Source organism: Physeter macrocephalus, chromosome 8, assembly GCF_002837175.3.
Source record: "Physeter macrocephalus isolate SW-GA chromosome 8, ASM283717v5, whole genome shotgun sequence".
NCBI classification, from domain to species: domain Eukaryota; kingdom Metazoa; phylum Chordata; class Mammalia; order Artiodactyla; family Physeteridae; genus Physeter; species Physeter macrocephalus.
Window position 1 is genome coordinate 28,262,581 of NC_041221.1, and position 18,904 is coordinate 28,281,484.

At 40.4% G+C, this 18,904-nt stretch overlaps 1 long non-coding RNA gene across 16 annotated transcripts in view; it reads right to left on the bottom strand.

Annotated features, from left to right (window-relative positions):
• The window catches only part of LOC102989342 (uncharacterized), a 52,268-nt gene that overhangs the window by 480 nt on the left and 32,884 nt on the right, over positions 1–18,904 (bottom strand). For 5 of the 16 annotated variants that reach the window (XR_008618028.1, XR_003680864.2, XR_003680871.2 and 2 more), the window contains exons 4-9: positions 9,742–9,971; positions 7,062–7,268; positions 6,165–6,627; positions 4,590–4,800; positions 3,766–3,954; positions 49–971 (exon numbers count right to left, since the gene is read on the bottom strand). This is a non-coding gene — a long non-coding RNA (uncharacterized lncRNA). Of the gene's footprint in view, positions 1–48; positions 972–3,765; positions 3,975–4,589; positions 4,801–6,164; positions 6,628–7,061; positions 7,269–9,741; positions 9,972–18,904 lie in introns of those variants that run through there. The other 11 variants (XR_008618025.1, XR_003680867.2, XR_003680873.2 and 8 more) reach the window with 10 other exon arrangements.

Consider the following 18,904-nt stretch of genomic DNA (forward strand, 5'->3'; position numbering starts at 1 on the left):
TTCACACACGACAGAGCACAGGGACATTAAGTTTGGGAAGAACAACAACAGGAAGAAAGCGAGAAGAAAACAAGTAGGGAAAAGGACTAAAGGGAAAGAATTTGTCTATAATCTTTATGTTCTTTGTTAACAATCTTGTCTTTGACTGATTTTGGATCTGCATAAACGTGGCCTTATTTTATAAGCATTACCTTCCCAGGAATCTCTGTGGTGCATTGATTTTCCAGAACCATTCGATTAACTTTAAAAGTGTGTGTGTGTGTGTGTGTGTGTATTTACACTCTCACACACATAAACATGTATAATTTTGTATATACATATCTAAACACGTACGTACACATAGCCACTACTTTGTAATGTTGTACAATTTGTTTTGTATCTCTTTTATTTTTTTTTTTTACTATTGCATCTGGCCAGTTTAATATGTTTTATATAGATCAAAAAGATAAATTCTGTAGATTAAGGCAACTGAATGACAATTATTGTACTGTCACAAAAATATTAAACGGTGTATTTAATGTGTATTTACATGTGTATTGGGAGAATCCTGCATCCTAGTCCCCAGAACCTGTAAATATGTTGGGTTAAATGGCAAAGGAGAATAAGGTTGCAGGTGCACTTAAGGGACTAATCCACTGACCTTGAAGTAGGGAGAGTAGTCTGGGTTCTGCAGGCGGGCCCAGCATAATCACAAGGGTCCTAAAGTGGAGGAGGGACTGGGAGAGTGTCAGAGGGAAGTGTGGGGTACTGAAGGACAACCCGCGACAGATGCGACATTGCTGGCGGTGGTTACTCACGGCAGATACCGGAAGAAAGCTACTGCAGGTTCGGGAAGGAGCCACAAGCCAAAGAATGTGGGCAGCCTCTGGAAGCTAGAGAAGGCGAGGGGACAGATCCTCCCCTAGAGCCTCCAGAGAGGAACGCGGCCCTGCCGACGCTGCGATTTGAGCCCAGTGGAGCCCGCGTCAGCCCTGTAACACAAGAGACAAGCTGTTTAAGTCGCTAAGTTTCTGGTAATGCGTTACAGCAGCAGCAGACAACTAACATACTCAGGCTAACTAGCTTTTGGTCATCTTTATTCTGGAAATACTTTTTCAGTTCATTTTGGTAAGCTTTATTTTGGAGGTACTTTGCTCGTCTGTTTTGCATTTCAACAGATATTGAATACAAAATAACCTTTAAAATCTTGGCTAATGATCTACTACTTCAAAGTTACACGTCCCTTCTAAGAACGTCTTAACATGTTTGACCCTTAACGTTTTCTCACATTTCTGTATTTTACTGTAAATAAAAAAGAGGTATGTTAAATGCTGTGGTGTATGAAAACAGCATTCCGATTCTTCTGTAATGGGGACGATCACCTGTATGTACTACATAAGCCAGTGCTGTGCCTGCTGTCATTTGGTTTTCTGGGTGAAGAGTTGGGGAGTAACGAGCTCAGGTCCAGGGGCTGTGCGTTGCCTTGACAGGCATGCGAAGCAGGAGTTCTCACTAGATCTCTGCAGCCCTTTCCTGCCTGGAGGCGCCTACGGTTTTGCATCCCCCCGTCATTCAGTTGACACTGTTGCAAGTTATCCCCTTGACGTGTTACTGTGACCAAGAAAAACTGAACTCTCCCCTCTGTGTTCACAAGCAGATGTGATGGCAGCCTGCAGTAGTTCTGCTGAGACCGATACACGTAGACTTGCTGCTCCGGACTCCTGGCTCCACCTGAGTCTGTCCAGTTATGTACCTGGCACATGTGGGTTCCCACTGGCCCTGCATCTCCTTATCCAGTGCAGTGATTTCCACATCAATCCAGGACTGAAAGGAAGAACTTTTTCACAGGGATGGGCAGCCTGTAACTCTGTGACATATCGACTCATGATGTTTATCCTTAACTGTGTTGGGGGGATGGGGCAGGGTGGGAAAAGAATTCCTTAAAAAGAGGGGCAAGACCAGATTGTGGAAAACGTTTCGATACAATGAAAGTAAAAAATAAAGATGACTTCTCGGTAGTTGCTGTGTTTGGGGAAAGCATCAAAACAGAAGATTTTAAGGGAAGAGGTACTGGGTGTTTTTATGTTTTTCATTCAGTTGTATAATTGAATGTAACAAACTAATTAAAAGGAACTGCGTATAAATTAGCACCACTTTTAAATGCCAACAATAAATTGGAAGTGAATTTCCTGTGTGATGCCAACATTTAATGTCTCTCTAACCTTACAGGGTTCAAATGATGAGAGGAATTTTAGCAGAAATGAAAACGTATGCCCTTGTCCTTTTTTGATTTTAGAATAAGTTTCTCTCTTAAATTTTGGCCATGTGTGTCCACACCGAGGGGTTGTATGAACATTAGTACAAGACTGACTTTTTTATTGTGGTAAAATATGCATAATATAAAATTTACCATTTTAACCATTTTTAAATGTTTAGTTCAATGGCATTAAGTACATTCACATTGTGCAACTATTATCACCATCCATCCTTAGAACTTTTATCTTCAAGACTGACTTTTTTGATAAGGAAGTTTAATTCCCCTGCCTGGTACCTGGATTTCTTTTCCTTTTCACATTATCTTTCTATCGTGCCCTTCTAATCTCAGTATTTCCTCCAGCCTTAAAAGACCCTCAGTGTAAAGTCCAACGTGAGGGAAGTTTAGGTGACCAAATGAGTCATGCAAATTATGTTTTGCTTTGTCTCCAAAGTAAAGAAATAACTACAGATGGCTTCTGGTTTCATCCTAGGAACACTGTCATTTGAAAGGTCCCCAAGAAACTGTATTAGTTCAGGGCCACCTTAGTGACTTGAATTTCTCGGATGTGGGCCTTCACAGCCCTGAACCAAAGTCATTTCCACCCACGGGGGAGCCAGGGGAAAGCCCCAGGGTCTTCTCTGGTGTACGGGAGAGCCCAAGACCGAGCTAGCATAGGTTCAGCCCAGCCTCCAGGAGAGAAGAGCAGCCCAGAACAGGGGCATTCCTGTTAATTTTCCAGGGACTTTCTGCAAATGAATTTTGGATGGAAATATTTATTTTTGTTATATATCAGATGATTTTCTCATATTTTAATGAGATCTAAGAAAGACCATTTTAATTCTGTCCAAGCAGGCCTTGGGGAGGAAAAAAAAAATATCTAATTTATGAGTACTCTGAAAATGTTGGGAATCCACATTAAAGAAGGTATATGTTTTTTAACTGATAACTGACTTGATATGTGAAAACCTATACAAATAGGAATAAAGGAATGAGTAATTCAGAATTAGTTCTCTTAAATAGCAAGTTTCTAAAGCTGTGTGATTCTTTTTATAAGAATGTGTTTCACACTGCTTAAGACTATGTAAATTGTTACTGTGTAAATTTTTAAAATATATATTTTTATAGATCTAAAACTTAACGGTCTATTGGGTTGCTTGTCATACGTTGAATATTGTTTCATTACCTTAGTATTGACTATACTTAGGTTTCTATACTTTTACACTATATAGTATAGTATAAAGTATACTATATAGTATAAAAGCACATAGACTATACTTTTCTCTATAGTCACTCAGTTTCCTTCAAATCCTGTTTGTCACAATGTTTGTTTTATAGTCAGACACAAAATTAAGTGGGTCCAAATGGTACGGTCACTTCTATATTATTTGCTGAAAACAGATGAGTCGTCCCTCAATTCACTTTGGTTTTAATCCTGTCATGCTCCTCTAGGCTAAGAAAATGAAAGCTTATCTGGACTACATTTATGCTTAATATCAACATGGTTTATAAGTGATAGAAAAACTACTCACATATTCAGTCAGCCCTGGACCAGAAGGCTCTGTAGAACAGCCAGAAGTGCACGCCATATGTCTGCACTGGACGACCACAAGATGCGCTTTAGGAAACAAGAGCTCCGCGTGGACCGAGTGTGATTCAAAGCCAGCGTGGATGAGCGGAGCACACGTGGGCCGCTCAAGTTATATTCCTATCCGGTGTCTCTGGAGAAAACACCGACGTTCTGAATATAATTGATCCATTGGTCCTCACAGTCAACGTCATCAGGTCTCAGATTATTTAAGTCATTTTGCTGCCACCAGTGTCAGTCACTTGGAAAGTTTAGTCAAGACAATTTCCTAAAATTTTTTTTAAATGCTCGCTTTAAGTATTTTCACCTTAGTCTAGATGGGTTGTACAACCCATTTCTGTACAAGTAGTTTATTTAAATAAGGAATGTGCCCTAAGAAGGGCACATTCCTGAGGTACAGAAATATTTTTTCCATTGAAATAATATTCTTTGTTTACGAATAGGCTTTCTTATTTCTAACTTATAAAACCTCAGACGGAACATCTAGACAGAACCATATAGAGGATGGTAGTTAAAACTATCAGCATAGCATTTTACTATTCTGTTTTACTCATCCTCGAGTTTGAAAAGGTGGGGTGAAGGTCAAATCAGTAATGCTAGAAGGCTTCATGGACAACGTCTAACTTTACTGCATTGCTCCTTACCATACATCAACACCTTTATAGGGACAAACGTGAAGGCCTGAGACTTTCCTGGCCTCATGTCTTTTTATCACTGCCATCCCCAAAGACAGAATCTGGGAAACAACTTGGGATCTCCTTCATGTACCTTCAAGTCTCGGCTTTTGTCCACTGCTCCGTGTGTGCATGGACTTCCTTTGGGTGCTGGCTTCTCAGTTGGACTGAGCTTCATGAGAAGGACCCCAGGGCTAGGTGATGAGAAGCAGCTGGTGCAAACTGACAGTGGGGGTGAAGACCTGAAAAGCTGCGTGAATGTTCTGGAACTTTCCGTGATTCCAAGTAGACACATTTATGACTCCCTTAAATAAAAAAGGAGCAGAGATGAGGTGATACGTGGTGAAAATGATGTTTATTATAAAATATTCGTATCATTATAGCTAAATAGGAAAGATAAATATATGTTTATATCTCTCTTATTAGAAGTTACCCTTAGCTATAATTAAGCATGCTAGATAGATTAAAAGAAAAACTCCACACTGGTGTATATTTGATCTATGTTTAAATTCATTAGTCAGAAAGTGGTAAATGAGGGCTTCCCTAGTGGCACAGTGGTTGAGAGTCCGCCTGCCGATGCAGGGGACGCGGGTTCGTGCCCCGGTCCGGGAAGATCCCACATGCCGCGGAGCGGCTGGGCCCGTGAGCCATGGCCGCTGAGCCTGCGCGTCCGGAGCCTGTGCTCTTCAACGGGAGAGGCCACAACAGTGAGACGCCCGAGTACCGCAAAAACAAAAACCAAAAAACAAAAAAACCAGAAAGTGGTAAATGAGAAATTAATTTTTCCACTTGGTTTATATTTCACAAGATAAGAGTGGACATTTCAGTCTGCTTGTGAGGCCAGTTGTATTACTGGTTGCATTTTCAGCTGTCCCTCCTGTGTGTCTTTCTAGGTGCTAGCAGACTGGAAGACACTCCATGTACTGCACAGGAAAAGGAAATATCACAATTCTCTTTTTAAAGCAGGAAGTGGCTTTTTCCCTTTGAAAATTGTGACAGAACAGTGCTTATAAAACTATCCGTGGTGGGCTTCTCTGGTGGCGCAGTGGTTGAGAGTCCACCTGCTGATACAGGGGACGCGGGTTCGTGCCCCGGTCCGGGAAGATCCCACGTGCCGCGGAGCGGCTGGGCCCGTGAGCCATGGCCGCTGAGCCTGCGCGTCCGGAGCCTGTGCTCCGCAACGGGAGAGGCCGCAACAGTGAGAAGCCCGCGTACAGCAAAAAAAAAAAAAAAAAAAAAAAACCACTATCCGTGGTGACTCTGTGGTGATGGACCCGTTCTTAAAATTTCCAATTCTTTGCAGACTGGCACTTTTGTAAAATTAAATTAAAATGTTGCACTGAGATCAAATTGCTATAAAAGTTTCTAAACACTTGCTCTCAGTTTCTGTACACGTTCTTGCAGATGGGCAGAAAGTTTGCTATGTGGCACTGGTCTGTAGAGCACCCTTTAGTAGCAGTGAAACATGAGTTTCAGGCAAGGATCAATAGCTTCTGATGTTATTTATCTGGGAGTTTGGGATTTTGCCCAGAATGGGAGGGCAGTGCTTTTGTTTTGTTGTTTTGCTATTGGTCCAACTTTTGTTTAGAGTTGTCCAGTACGCGCCTTGCTCGGGGCCCGACTGAGGAGGTGGGTGCATGGGGGCTGGGATCTCTCCTCTGAGGCATACCCTCTGCTTGGCGGAGGTCCTTGGATCAGCCATCAGATAGTCCCAGTTACATTTGCTACTTTTTTGAGAAGCCTTCCATAGGTTTCTACATTCTCTTAGCGGAAATCAGCAAGAACCTCCTTTTGATTTCAGTTCGTTATGATTAACAAAAATCTTCATCACATTTATTTCTTTACTGGATTTCAAGCTCCTGTGGGAAGGAGTGTGGGTCTTATATTGTTGTGACTAGAACAGTGCTCATACTAACATCAAATGAATTCCGAATCGCAGGTTGATAGTGAAAGCCACACTCAGCTGTTAACCTTCTTGAAGAAGCAAAGAATCTCACAGTGTGATGATTTTTTTCCTTCTTTTTTTATTGATCCAGGACTTGAAGAGACCAAGTTTTTAGATGTAGTCCTGGGGAGAGAAGCTTCCTGAAGTTAATGATACCCCAACATATTCATCATCCAGTCAGAGAGACCTATGGAATGGCCACAATAGACATAAGAGGTCAAACCAAGTATTGTTAACATTTTATCTTTAGTGAGGTTAAAATTAACCAAGGACATTGAGTTCACCGAGAAACAGGTTCTTAAACAAATATAGCTCATGAAAAAACATTGCTAATTGGGGTCACGGACTCCTAAGAATGAACAGAACCTTAATATGTCTGGGGAACACACGTGCCATGTTGCACTGCTGGTGGAAGAGGCCTGAACCCAGCCTGGACTCTGCGGAGCCTCCTGGCAGGTCGCAGGTAGGGGACAGTGCTGTAGGGGGAGGCTGGTGTGGCAAACAGGGAAGCAAGGGCACAGCGGCCTGAGACCCCCTCAGGTATTCATCCAAGTCAGAAGCAGGACACACCCCTTGGCGTGCACTACTGACATGAGGAAAAATGAAGGCCTGGAAGCTTACCACCAACACAGAGGAAGTAACTTTTGGTGGCAAATGGGACAGGAGAGAGTTCTTAAACAACAGGTGGCTTGTAATGGTCTCTTCTCCACCAGACGCATCCATCACGCCTTGGTTCCTGAGGGTCTTCACGCATCTGAAGGGCACACTGTGTTTGACCCTCATGGGCCTCGTCGATGGTGGCCTGAAGAGGGGGCACGGGCTCAATGTCTGTAATAAGGAAGAGTTTTGAGCAAATCCATGAATTCCAATTCTGTGTGGGATTTTAGTCTGAATGACAAATGTTTATGAGCCTAAGTTGCTGTTTTATGATTAATATGAAATACTGCCTGAGTCTAAAAGCCAGTCTTGCCAGAAACGCAAGAAGTATGTTTCTAAAATATTTTGGGTTCTGTTCAAGCAGTTAGGTTGTGAGGATAGAAAACCACTTAAGTCAGTTCCATAAGGAGAATCCCACAGACCGACAGTGCAGGAAGTACAGCCAGTCCTCCTGGAAGGCACCTGGGACCTAGAGAGCCAAGAAGTAAAGCTTCCAGCAGCATCTCTCACAATCCACGGAGAGATGGTCTCATCGCTCAAGATTTCCCCGCCTCACTCTGCACATGATCTCTCTTTCCTTTCCTCTCTTTGTCTCTCTCCACCTCCATCTCCCACTCTTCATCCTCTGGGCACACAAGGGTGCTCCTGCCACTGAAGGAAGCTGCATCTTAGTTCACCAGTCCAAAATCCTGAGAAGTAGAATCTGATTGGCTCAGCCGACCTACGGTCCTTAAACCACGTGCACAACTCTATCCAATCATCTGTGGCCAGGGCATGGGGCACGGGCGCCTGCAGCACAGATTCAAAGTTTCTGGGAAGCAGGTGTGTTCAGGGCGTGCCTCAAACCATATCAAATACACGTGGAGTTTTCACAGCTCAGGTGCACATGTGAGTGACCTTCAGCGAAGGAAGAAGAATCAGCGTAGTTCAGAGCACCTCGTAATTAAGGTTGGTAATCATGCAATTAGCATCCTCACCGACAGAAATGTTAACGAGCTCATCAGAGAAGAACAAAGACAAATTCAGGTGACATCAAAGCTTTAGGGTAAGAGTCACACAAGGTTGCCCTCATGAGGCAGTTTTCTTAGTGGTCGGAGGGAAGATAGGAAGAAAAAGAGTTACAGGTGTCCGGAGTAATTCCCTTCGTGCGCAGGTTTGTTGCTGTTGATGTGCTTAAATAGCCTAAAAGACACACATGTTCTGTTTTTAAAATGCTGACCGAAGTCCTGCGAGCTTTCCTGCAGCTTTTTGATGGAAAGGGGATTTACAGTTCTGCCCTCTAAACCTCAACTACGTGTGTTTTCAGCCCCATTTTTGGCCTGCGGTTGGCTAGCTCTGTAAAGTGCTCTGGCTCCAGTACTTGAGCTTCATGTTGCAAAGGGTAAATTTGGCATCGTCTGCTTCTTCCAAGTTCCATGACGACTTCCTTAGTTTGTTGTTCTCTTCGTGCCCTGGGCAGTAAATTCTTACCGACAGTGGAGATTAGCTCCTGCACTCTTAAGCCTAAGCACCAAGGTTGTCTGGAACCTTATGCACAGAATTCCCAACAGCTCTATCACAGGTTAGTTTAATGTTGACTGTAATGAGGTATTGTTTTCCCTATGCCTCTATTCCTTCTACAGGATATTATATGTGTTAAGATACAGTCTGGAGCCAGGGAGCAGAGCAGAGAACCCAGACCCTTAGAAGGGTAAACCTGCCGGTTGTTCTCATCTGTCAGATTACATTTGTGGCTTTCTAGACACTAAGTAAATAAAAACAACGGGAAATCTTTGGAGAGCCTCATGGTGGATATCAGAAAAGATAGTTTGGTGTTGTAAATGAATATTCACTAAATCTATTTCTGGGCCAACCTGTGTTGGGGACATTAAAATTACCTAAATTTCAAAGGTTAACAATGCAACTAAACTAAGCCAATGTAAGTTTAGGCTTAAACATACAGAGAAAAGGAACTACTTCCCACAAGCTAATGGTCGGCAAGACCTAATGGAATGAGTAAATGTGTTGAACAATGCTGTAAAAATCACAATAACAAAAGCAGTCAGACTTAAAGCTTCATTTTAATAACCTCAGACACCAAGTTGAATATCCATGTGGGAAGAAGCAAACACCTTATAAAATAGATATTGTTGGTGCTAAACCTATACTTACCCCAGCTCAGGGAAAAAGAAGTAAATAGATATGGTGAAATGATTTCAAATGGTTCCAAGCCATCTCCCTTACTTTACTCTTAAACCATCCCCAGATAATGAGATTTTCAAAGTCAGTTATTGTGTTGAACAAAGGACAGTGATGAAAAATGGTAACCAAAGGCATTTTCAAATGAGTGAAACAAGATATGCTTCCTCAAATATGAAGAAATCTCTCAACATAAAACCATTTAACAACTTTTATGAAGTTTAGGAATTAAGCAAAGACATGTGGTAAAGGACAACTGCTTCAAAATTGTAGCAATGCCTCAGAGTTCCTATTTGTAGGCTGATGGTCCTAAGGAGATGCATTAGGACCTCGTAGATTAATGCAATCTTCAGTGCCATTTAATCCTAACAGGGACCAGGAAGTTTAGCATTATCTATGTAGCAGGCCAAAAAGCTGCCAAGTCCTTGTATACAGAGAGAATCAAGTATCACACTGAATTACTGACCTGGTAATTAATGATCCGCCAGCCACTTTTCTTTACAGGAGCATTCTAACTGTTTCTCAGCATCCAACCATACGTTTGGTCCCTCTATGCAACTGCAGGCAACCTCAGTTCCATGTTCCCTCACAGCAACTCTTTGGTCTCACGCTGTACCACGTGGAGAGAGGATTTTATGAATCTCTTGCCAAGGATCTTTCAGGTCAAGGTCAAGCCACGGATCTTTCACATTATGCCTTCAAGAGACCAGCATCCAAAGTGACTGTTCAAGAGACCCAGAGGGTCACACCTTAGTAGTACAGCTAAACTAGCCCAGAATAGAGACTACTCCAGATATACCCTTAAACACTTAAAAAGAAGCCATGAAAGGATCAAACCAATCTGATCTTCCAGGACTTTAACTAGCTTCCAGAACAAAACCAACATTCTTTAAAGGAGGATAGCTAAGTTCAGATACTCAATGACCTAACAACTCAATGTTCAGGATCCAAAAAAAATTACTAGGCATGCCAAGAATCAGGAAATATGACCCATAACCAGGAGGAGAAAAAGAGTCAATAGAAAAAGACCCACCAATGACAGAGATGGTGGAATTAGTATTCAAAGACAATGAAATAGCTATTACAAACATGCTCAACATGTTTAAGGATCTTTAAATAATATGAATATAATCAGGAGAGACACTGAAGACATAAAGAACCAATTGGAACTTCTAGAGATGAAAATTAAGATATCGGAAGTGAAAAAATACACTGGGTGGGACTAACTGCAGCTTAGACATGGAAAAAGACCAGTGAACCTGAAGATGTAGCAGTACAAACTATTCAATCGGAAACATTAACTAACTAATTAAATAAATAAATCAGGCCTCAATGACCTGGGGATAATATAGAGTGGTTCATTATATGTTTGACTGGAGTCCCAGAAAAGTGTGTGTTGGCAGGAGGAGAGGAGAGGGAGAGAGAAAGATATTTGAAGAAATAATGGCTGAAAAACTTCCACATTTAATAAAAACTATGAACCCACAGATCTAAGAACCTTAAGGAACCTGAAGTAGCATAAACACACACACACACACACACACACACACACACACACACACACACAATAACATCAAAGCACATCAAAATCAAATTTCTGAAAGACAGTAATAAAGAGAAAATCTTAAAATCAGCCAGAGGAAAAAGGCACATGGTGTACAGAGGAATAAGGATGAGAGCAGATTTCAGAAATGATGCAAGTCAGAAGACAATGGACATCTTTAAACTGTAGAATGAAAAAAAAAATAATGTCAACATAGAATTCTATATCCAGCAAAAATCTTTAAAAATTTTACCTTAAGGTGAAATAAAGACTTATTAAGACAAACAAAAGCTGAGAGGCTTTGCCATTTAACATCACTATAAGTATTGTTAGAGGAAGTTCTTTAGATAGAAGAAAAATAAAACCAGATGGAAACTTGGATCTAACAAAGGAATGAGGAGTACAAGAAATGGTAAATATGTGGGTAAATATGAAAGTATTTTTTCATTTTAAAATTTCTTCTATGACTAATTTACTATATAAAGCAAAAATAAACGTGTTCATAACTTATGCAGAAATAAAATGTATGACAACAATAGCACAAAGGATGGAAGGGGAAAATGGAAGTATATTGTTATAAGGTTATTACACAATACTCAAATATTATTAATTAAAGTAGACTTGGTAAGTTGAGGATATATATTATAAACATCAGCACAACCACTAAAAGGTAGAGGTATAGCTAAGAAACCAATAGCAGGAAATAAGGGTAAAAAATGAACAGAGAACAGATGGGATAAATAGGGAACAAACATCCAGATGGTAGATTTAATCACAACCATTACATGTAAATGGTTACAAACACTTGAAATAAAAAGAATGAATTAGATCCAGCTGACTGGAGGGAATTCCTGTTGCCCTGTGAAGTGGAAAAAGCAACATACAGAGTTGCTGTTAGTATTTGTTTATCTATGGGTAGTAGGAGGGAGAGGTGAGGGAAAAACAAAAGGAGACTGACAAAATGGAAACATATGCATGATAAAATAACAAGAAGTGTTAAATATAATCTATGACAGTGCTGTTGATAATAAAAATGTGTCCTGAACATAGACCAGGATTAGAAGATGACATGAACACGTGAAAACATTGAATTGACCTAGGATGTGATTGTGGTTAATTTTATTCTTAGATTCTTGACCTTCCGTATAGCTTTTACAACAAAATATTAAAATTTAAAAATAAATGTATGAGGTTTGAAGATACAGAAAATGATGACCCAAATTCCTTTTAAAGTGAGTGGTTCTTTGACTCTCTAGTTTCGTGGAAGGAAAATGAAGACCTTTTGTGCAATAATTCTCCCAAGACAGTTCCAGCCCTGTAAATGCTTTAGCATCTCGTCTGGTATTAGCACAGGGCACTGGCTGTTGTTGTAGGTAGTCATTAAACATGGCAAGAAACTCCACCTGAAGTGAGAGTCGGTCAGAGTTCTTTGGTTGCAGGTAGCAGGAACTGACTTTGGCTGACTTAAAAGAAAGAAAATCACTGGGAAGACCAGAAAATTAGTCCTGGAATTGAGGCAGCTCCCGAAGGAGGAAGCAGGAATTCCAGGGATGGTCCACAGCAGCAGCAGTCTGGTTGGGTTGCTTCCACTGAACTAGTGAATTCCAGTCTCACTTCAAACTGACATCACTGGCTCAAGGGTCAAAGTCCCAGAAAACACCACTGGACTCATCATGCGCTCACTCTCTAGATACACTAGGACCTACTAGGAGGTGCTCAGGACCCCTTAGGGTCTTGGTAGCAGGAGGGCTGCTTCCTGTAATCACAGTTCTACCAAAATCACATGCACATAGAGAGGGAAGGCTGTTTCCCCAAAAGAATTCAGGATGTTCTAAGGAAGGGCTCATGGACACTGGGTGACCAAAACATACCTTTCTTGGTACTGGAAAAAGGAAGAGGAATCCTGGGGAAATTTTCCCAGGGTTGAGCGTCATACCAAGAATGTGGAGTCTACCTGCAACACAAGACCCCACTGCATTCCTGAGTCTGGGGTCCAAACTGAGGAGGGCAATGTTTGCAAATGCTTTTGTGCTATGAATCTGTGGGAATTGAATGTATGGTCCAAAGCCCAATATAATAGACATGATAAGGCTTGCCTTTAGCCTGAAAGAATTTAATATAGTGGTTTGTGTTGGTCGCTTATTTATAAATATTATATGAATTTTTTCAATATAAATTTCAGTTTCAGTCTCTCATCTCAAGTGCTCCCTTAAGTATGTATTATTATGGGTTGGGGTTTTTTTTCTGATGGGGCTCTAAAACTGACCGGAAAGAAACCACATTAATACATTTGGGAAAAAGATATTCTAAATATAATAAATGTTGCTGGGTGATATGAAATGATATGGCACGTTTAAATTAAACCTTGAAGAAGAGTATAGGCAGGTGGGCAAGTCAGGAAAATCATTAAGGAAACAAAGCAAACTGTTGAAATTCTATGCCCCACAAAAGAATAGCCATCTTGCAGATGGGCTTATAGTTGAAGAAAGCAATAAATAATCACTGAAGGAGAAAGTAAGGGTTAAAGAAAGAATAAATGAAATGGAAATGGGAAGTGTTTGCTTTTGAAAACCTTTGGACTCAAGATCCATTCATTCCCAGCTTCTCAAAATGATGGGGCTCCTCTGTGTGCCTGCTCAGAGTGATGCACTCTTCTTTTCCTCAGAAGGAGAAGTACTATCTACGACGTTTGTGTTAAGAAACTCCAGGGCTCCTACGGAAATGTACTCTGACCCCTTACACAACATTTTTACTTAAGCCAGAGCAAAGGAAATAATGGACGTTGAGAGATCATATGGCTGCCTTCCACTCTGTTCCCTTTAAAAATCAATAATTTTTATGTACTTCTTTTTCTTCTTAAGGAAGCAGCATCTGGCTTCATGGAATTTGGCAGAGTTAAGCATTCTGTTCTAGTTATGTTGATTTTTAAATACAAATAAGATTGGTAAATGGCAACTAAAGTTGAACCATCTGAGTAAGAATGAGAATAATGAAAGGCAGTGAGACTGAACCATACATTTTTAGTTAGGTCTTTGTAGGTCATCTTTTTCCTCTCCCACTCACAGTAATACAGATGAAAACATGACGTCATATGATTTGACACAATTTTTCTGTTCAAACATTTGTGGGAACTTTCTATATAATTTCTTATTTTGAAGTGCTATTTTTTACACAATTCCTTTATAACAGTGTTGTATGAGGTTAGAATTAACATCTACCATACAGATAAAGTCTGTTATGACAGGACTGATCACATGGAAATATGTGTAGGGGACATGTAGCTGCAATTATGTGAAGTTCATCTTTGGACTAAATTTAGAAAGGTGAAGGATTGGATACATAGCTTTTAATCCTTTCCTCATCTTTAGAAAATGGGCCCATTTCCAGGCCAGGGCCAGGATTATGTCTTAGAAATTTGCGCCCATGTGAAGCATGCTTAAGAAGATGATTCTTACCATGAAGGCAGCCTGAGTATGACCCAGACACTAGTCTGGGCTTCTAGTGTCACAGGATATTACGTGCACCCAGAATAAAATAAATTGCTTAATAATGCAATGGGATGATTTGCTCAACAATTCAGTAATAAAAATACCTTTCATGAATACAAGTCATAGGACTTATTTCACAAATATTGTCTTAGTTTATCATACATGTATAATTATTCACAAGGTTTAGATAAGAAAATGAAGCTAACAGAGGCAAGTGACTTGTCTAAGAACTCATGCTGAGTGCCTGGCACACAACGATATATTTTTGCTAAGTGGATTAATGAAGTATTGTAGCAGATCCTTTGTCTTCTGGTCAACTGCTTACGAAATGTACAAATGAAGGCAAGCATAGCTGCCATAATATACAGCAGTGTTGAAAAGAAGAAAAGCATAATAGAAATGTCACTTTTAGAAAACTTTTGCAGGTCTTTGGTAGCCTTTTGTAAGCTAGTTTCAAAAAGATGGCAGGCAGGGGAGCTGTCCTTGGTGCTGAACCTTCCATGAGGCGAACAGGTCAGAGGATGGCCTTAACCAGTTTTCCTACATATTTTCTTCTGGGCTTCTATTACCAATGACAGTACTATCAATAAAAAGTATATTTATAAAAAATTTTCCTTTCTAAATATTTTAAGGACTTTATAATATTTTTAATTATAGCTTTATTATTTTAAAAGGTAAATTTAATGCTATAATTCACTAGATTTTAGTATAGTCACAAAGTTATGGAATTATCACCACTATGTAATTTTAGAATATTTTTATTACTGCCAAAAAAAAAACCAAACCCACAGAAACCCCTCTCCTCAGCCTCTGGAACCAGGAATCTACTTCCTGTCTCTATAGATTTGCCTATTCTGGACATTTCATATAAATGGAATCATACAATATGTGGCCATTTGTAACTTACTTCTTTCACACAGCATACTGTTTTTGAGGACTATCCATGTTGTGATATATATCAATACTTCATTAAGTTTATTGACAAACAACAATCCATTGTATGAATATACCACATTCTATTCATCAGTTAATGAACATTTAAACTGCTTCTCCTTTTGGGGTATGCTGCTGTGAACATCTATGTACAAGTTTTTTTGTGTGGATATATGTTTTCAGTTCTCGTGTGTATACACAGGAATGGAATTGCTGGGTTATATGATCTTTTTAATATTTTGAGGATCTGTCAAACACTTTTCCAAAGCAGTTGCCACCAGCAATGTACGAGTATTCCAATTTTTCCACATCCTTATCAACAATTGTTATTGTCTTTTTTAAAATATTAGTCATCCGAGTGGGTGTGAAATTGTATCTCATTGTGGTTGACTTGCATTTCTGTAATGACTAATGATGTTGAGCATCTTTTCATGTACTTACTGGACACCTGTCATCTTCTTTGGAGAAATGGCCATTCAAATCTTTTGCATATTTTTTAAAATTTGGGTGGTTTTTCCTTTTATCGTTAAGGTGAAAGAGTTTTTATATATATTCTGGATACAAATCCTTTATCAAATATATCATTTAGAAATATTTTCTCTCACACTGTGGGTTGTCTTTTCACTTTCTTGATAGTGTAAATGACTGTTTTCAACACAGTGATCCTTCTCTGATGGAATATTAGTCAGCCATAAAAAAGAATAAAATAATGCCATTTGTAGCAACATAGATGGATCTAGAGATTATCATACTAAGTGAAACAAGTCAGAGAAAGACAAATATCATATGATGTCACTTATATGTGGAATCTAAAAAATAGTGCAAACAAACTTATTTACAAAACAGAAATGGACTCACTGACATAGAAAACAAACCTATGGCTACCAAAGGGGAAGGGGAGAGGTATAAATTGGAAGTATGGGATTTACAGATGCACACTACCACATATAAAATGGGTAAACAACAAGGATTTACTATATACAGGACAGGGAACTGTATACAATATCTTGTAATAACCTATAATGGAAGAGAATTTTTAAAAAAGGATATATATATATATATATATACACACACACACACACACACATATGTATAATCAAATCACTTTGAGGTACACCTGAAACTAATACAATATTATAAAACAACTATACTTCAATTTAAAAACTGTAGAAAAAGAACAACAGAAATAAAAAAGAAAAAAAAAGAATTCCAGTGTCTATGCTTCAAGTAGCTCATTATGAAGGAAGGAACTCATTTACAACGTAATTGTTGGCAAATATTATATGAAAGAAAAATTTTAGTGGTTCTCTGGTAAAAGGCTTGCTTATAAAACTGGACGACGCACAATGTGCGGCATCTGTCCCCCGCAGGAGAAGAGGTATGCCTCACTATTACACTGTACTTTTTCACTGTGTGGAACCTACTCTCCTCTCAATAAAACAAACTCTGCTTGAAAATGATAGCCAGGGAAAAAGTAATGGAAGCACAGAACTGTTTTATATACTAATAAGTATTAAAGTCCTGTTTTCAAATTTTATTCTTTGGCAATAAAATATATTCCTCTCACACAATCAGAGAAAGATTAAACTATTTTTTAATTGGAAAATATTTACATCGGCAAGAGCTTTTCCCCCTTATTGGAAAGCAGAATTTAAAACAGAGTCTAGTGAGTTAACTGAGATCAATTTTATTCCTTTAAAAAGTTTCAAGGTTGAGAGATCAAGATGGTGTAATAGAAGGATGTAGAGCACACCTCCTCCCACAGACACATCAAAAATACATCTGCATGTGGAACAGTTCTCACAGAGTACCTACTGAATGCTGGCAGAAGATCTCATAAAACTACAAGAAAGGTAACTATTTAACCAGATAGGGTGAAAGAAAAAAAAAAAAGGAATTAGGATGGGACCTGCACCCCTGGGAAGGAGCTGTGAAAGAAGGCTTTCCTCACCCTGGGAACTCCCTTCACCAGTTGGGAGATCATTTGGGACAAATAGGGAGCTTCAGAGGCTCACAGGAGAGTGTAGTAACTGACTTATGGCAGGCAGAACAGAGACAGACCAGGACAGACGGTCCTGGACACCTCACTGCACTCCCCAGCCCAAGATGTGCATATGCTGGTGTGTGCAGGGTCTTGGTGCTGAAACTCAGGCTTCAGTGGACAGACCTGGGGAGAGGACTGGGGTTGGCTGCAGGGAGACAGCCCGAAGGAGCTGGAGTGTGGTCCAGGTTGCAACTGGGGGTGTGCTCAGGACAGAGCCCAGATCTGCCATAGCAGCCCCATTGTTAACATGTGCAGGAAGTGAGGGGTAGGGCCCTGACAGAGCAGCCTCACTTTATGTGTGCCTTCAGCAGGCATGGCTCTGTCTCTACAAGCTCTGGGAGCATGCAAGTGCCGGTGGGTTGCTGACACGCAGAGGCAGGGCTGAACTCTGAGCTGATCCCTGGGTCCATGTGACTTTGAAGCAGGACTAAAATCTGCAGAGTCATATGCCTACAGCTCTATGACACTGGTGATTTACACCACCAGGGCCTTTGTAAACTTAGCACCTATGGGACATCCAAGTGGATTACTGGTGCTCCCATGGCTAGGGTGGGTCTGGTGTTAGCAGCTGCAGGCTTTGCAAGTGTAGCATGCAGAGGTGCAGCTGGGGTCTGGGCTGACTGCATAGCACCCAGGGGTAGAACTATGGTGGGTCACAGTGCCTAACCAACATATCTGTGCTGGTGGCTTTGTGAGCACGGAGCCTAAGGGACATCCAGGCTGGTTGCCAGAATTCCCACAGCTGAGGTGGGACCAAGAGCAGTATACTTTGTGAGCATGCATGGATGACAGGCAACCCCAGAGAGCACACTTCCAGGTGGAAAGCTCTTATGAAGGAATACTCAGTGGCTCCTCTTGCAGTGGAAGTACTCCAGTACCATCGGCCTCAAACTGCAGCTCAGAAACAGATCTGGGAGCTAATATTTCAACAAATAAGGAGCAGACCCTGCCCCCAATAGGGCTGTGACAACCACAGAGCAAAGAGGAGGCCCCACTCAACATCCAGTGCAGGCTGTGGTCACCACAACATGAATCAAGCCCCCTATGAAGGAGACAACACTCAGCACACACTGAGGAAAGATGTGGAAGGCATCCATACTAAAAACAGTCTTCACACCAAAAATATAAGACTCATGCAGGTTACACAGGGATGCTCCCATGCCCTCAAGAACACAGTAGGTAAATTCATAGAGTCAGAGAAATATAAGAAAAATGAAGAAGCAGGGAACCAGTCTCAATTAAAAGAACAAGAGAAATCCCCAGAAACAACAAACAATGAAACAGACCTCTCCAGCCTACTAGATCACAAGTTCAAAATGGAGATAATAAAAATACTGAAGGAATTAAGGCTATCGATAGAAATGCAGATCACTGTAACAAGGAGCTAGAAACTATAAAGAGGAGTCAAGGAAAATTAGAAAACTCATCTGCTGAGACAAAAGCCAAGCTAAAGGCAATAAAGAGCAAACTAGATAATAAAGAACAATGAATAAGTGATCTGGAAGATAAAATAATGGAAATCACCCAATGAGAACAGCAGACAGAAAGACAAATGAAAAAAAAAAATGAAAGCATTGTGAGACCTTGGGGCAAAATAAAACAAAGCCAACTACGCATAATA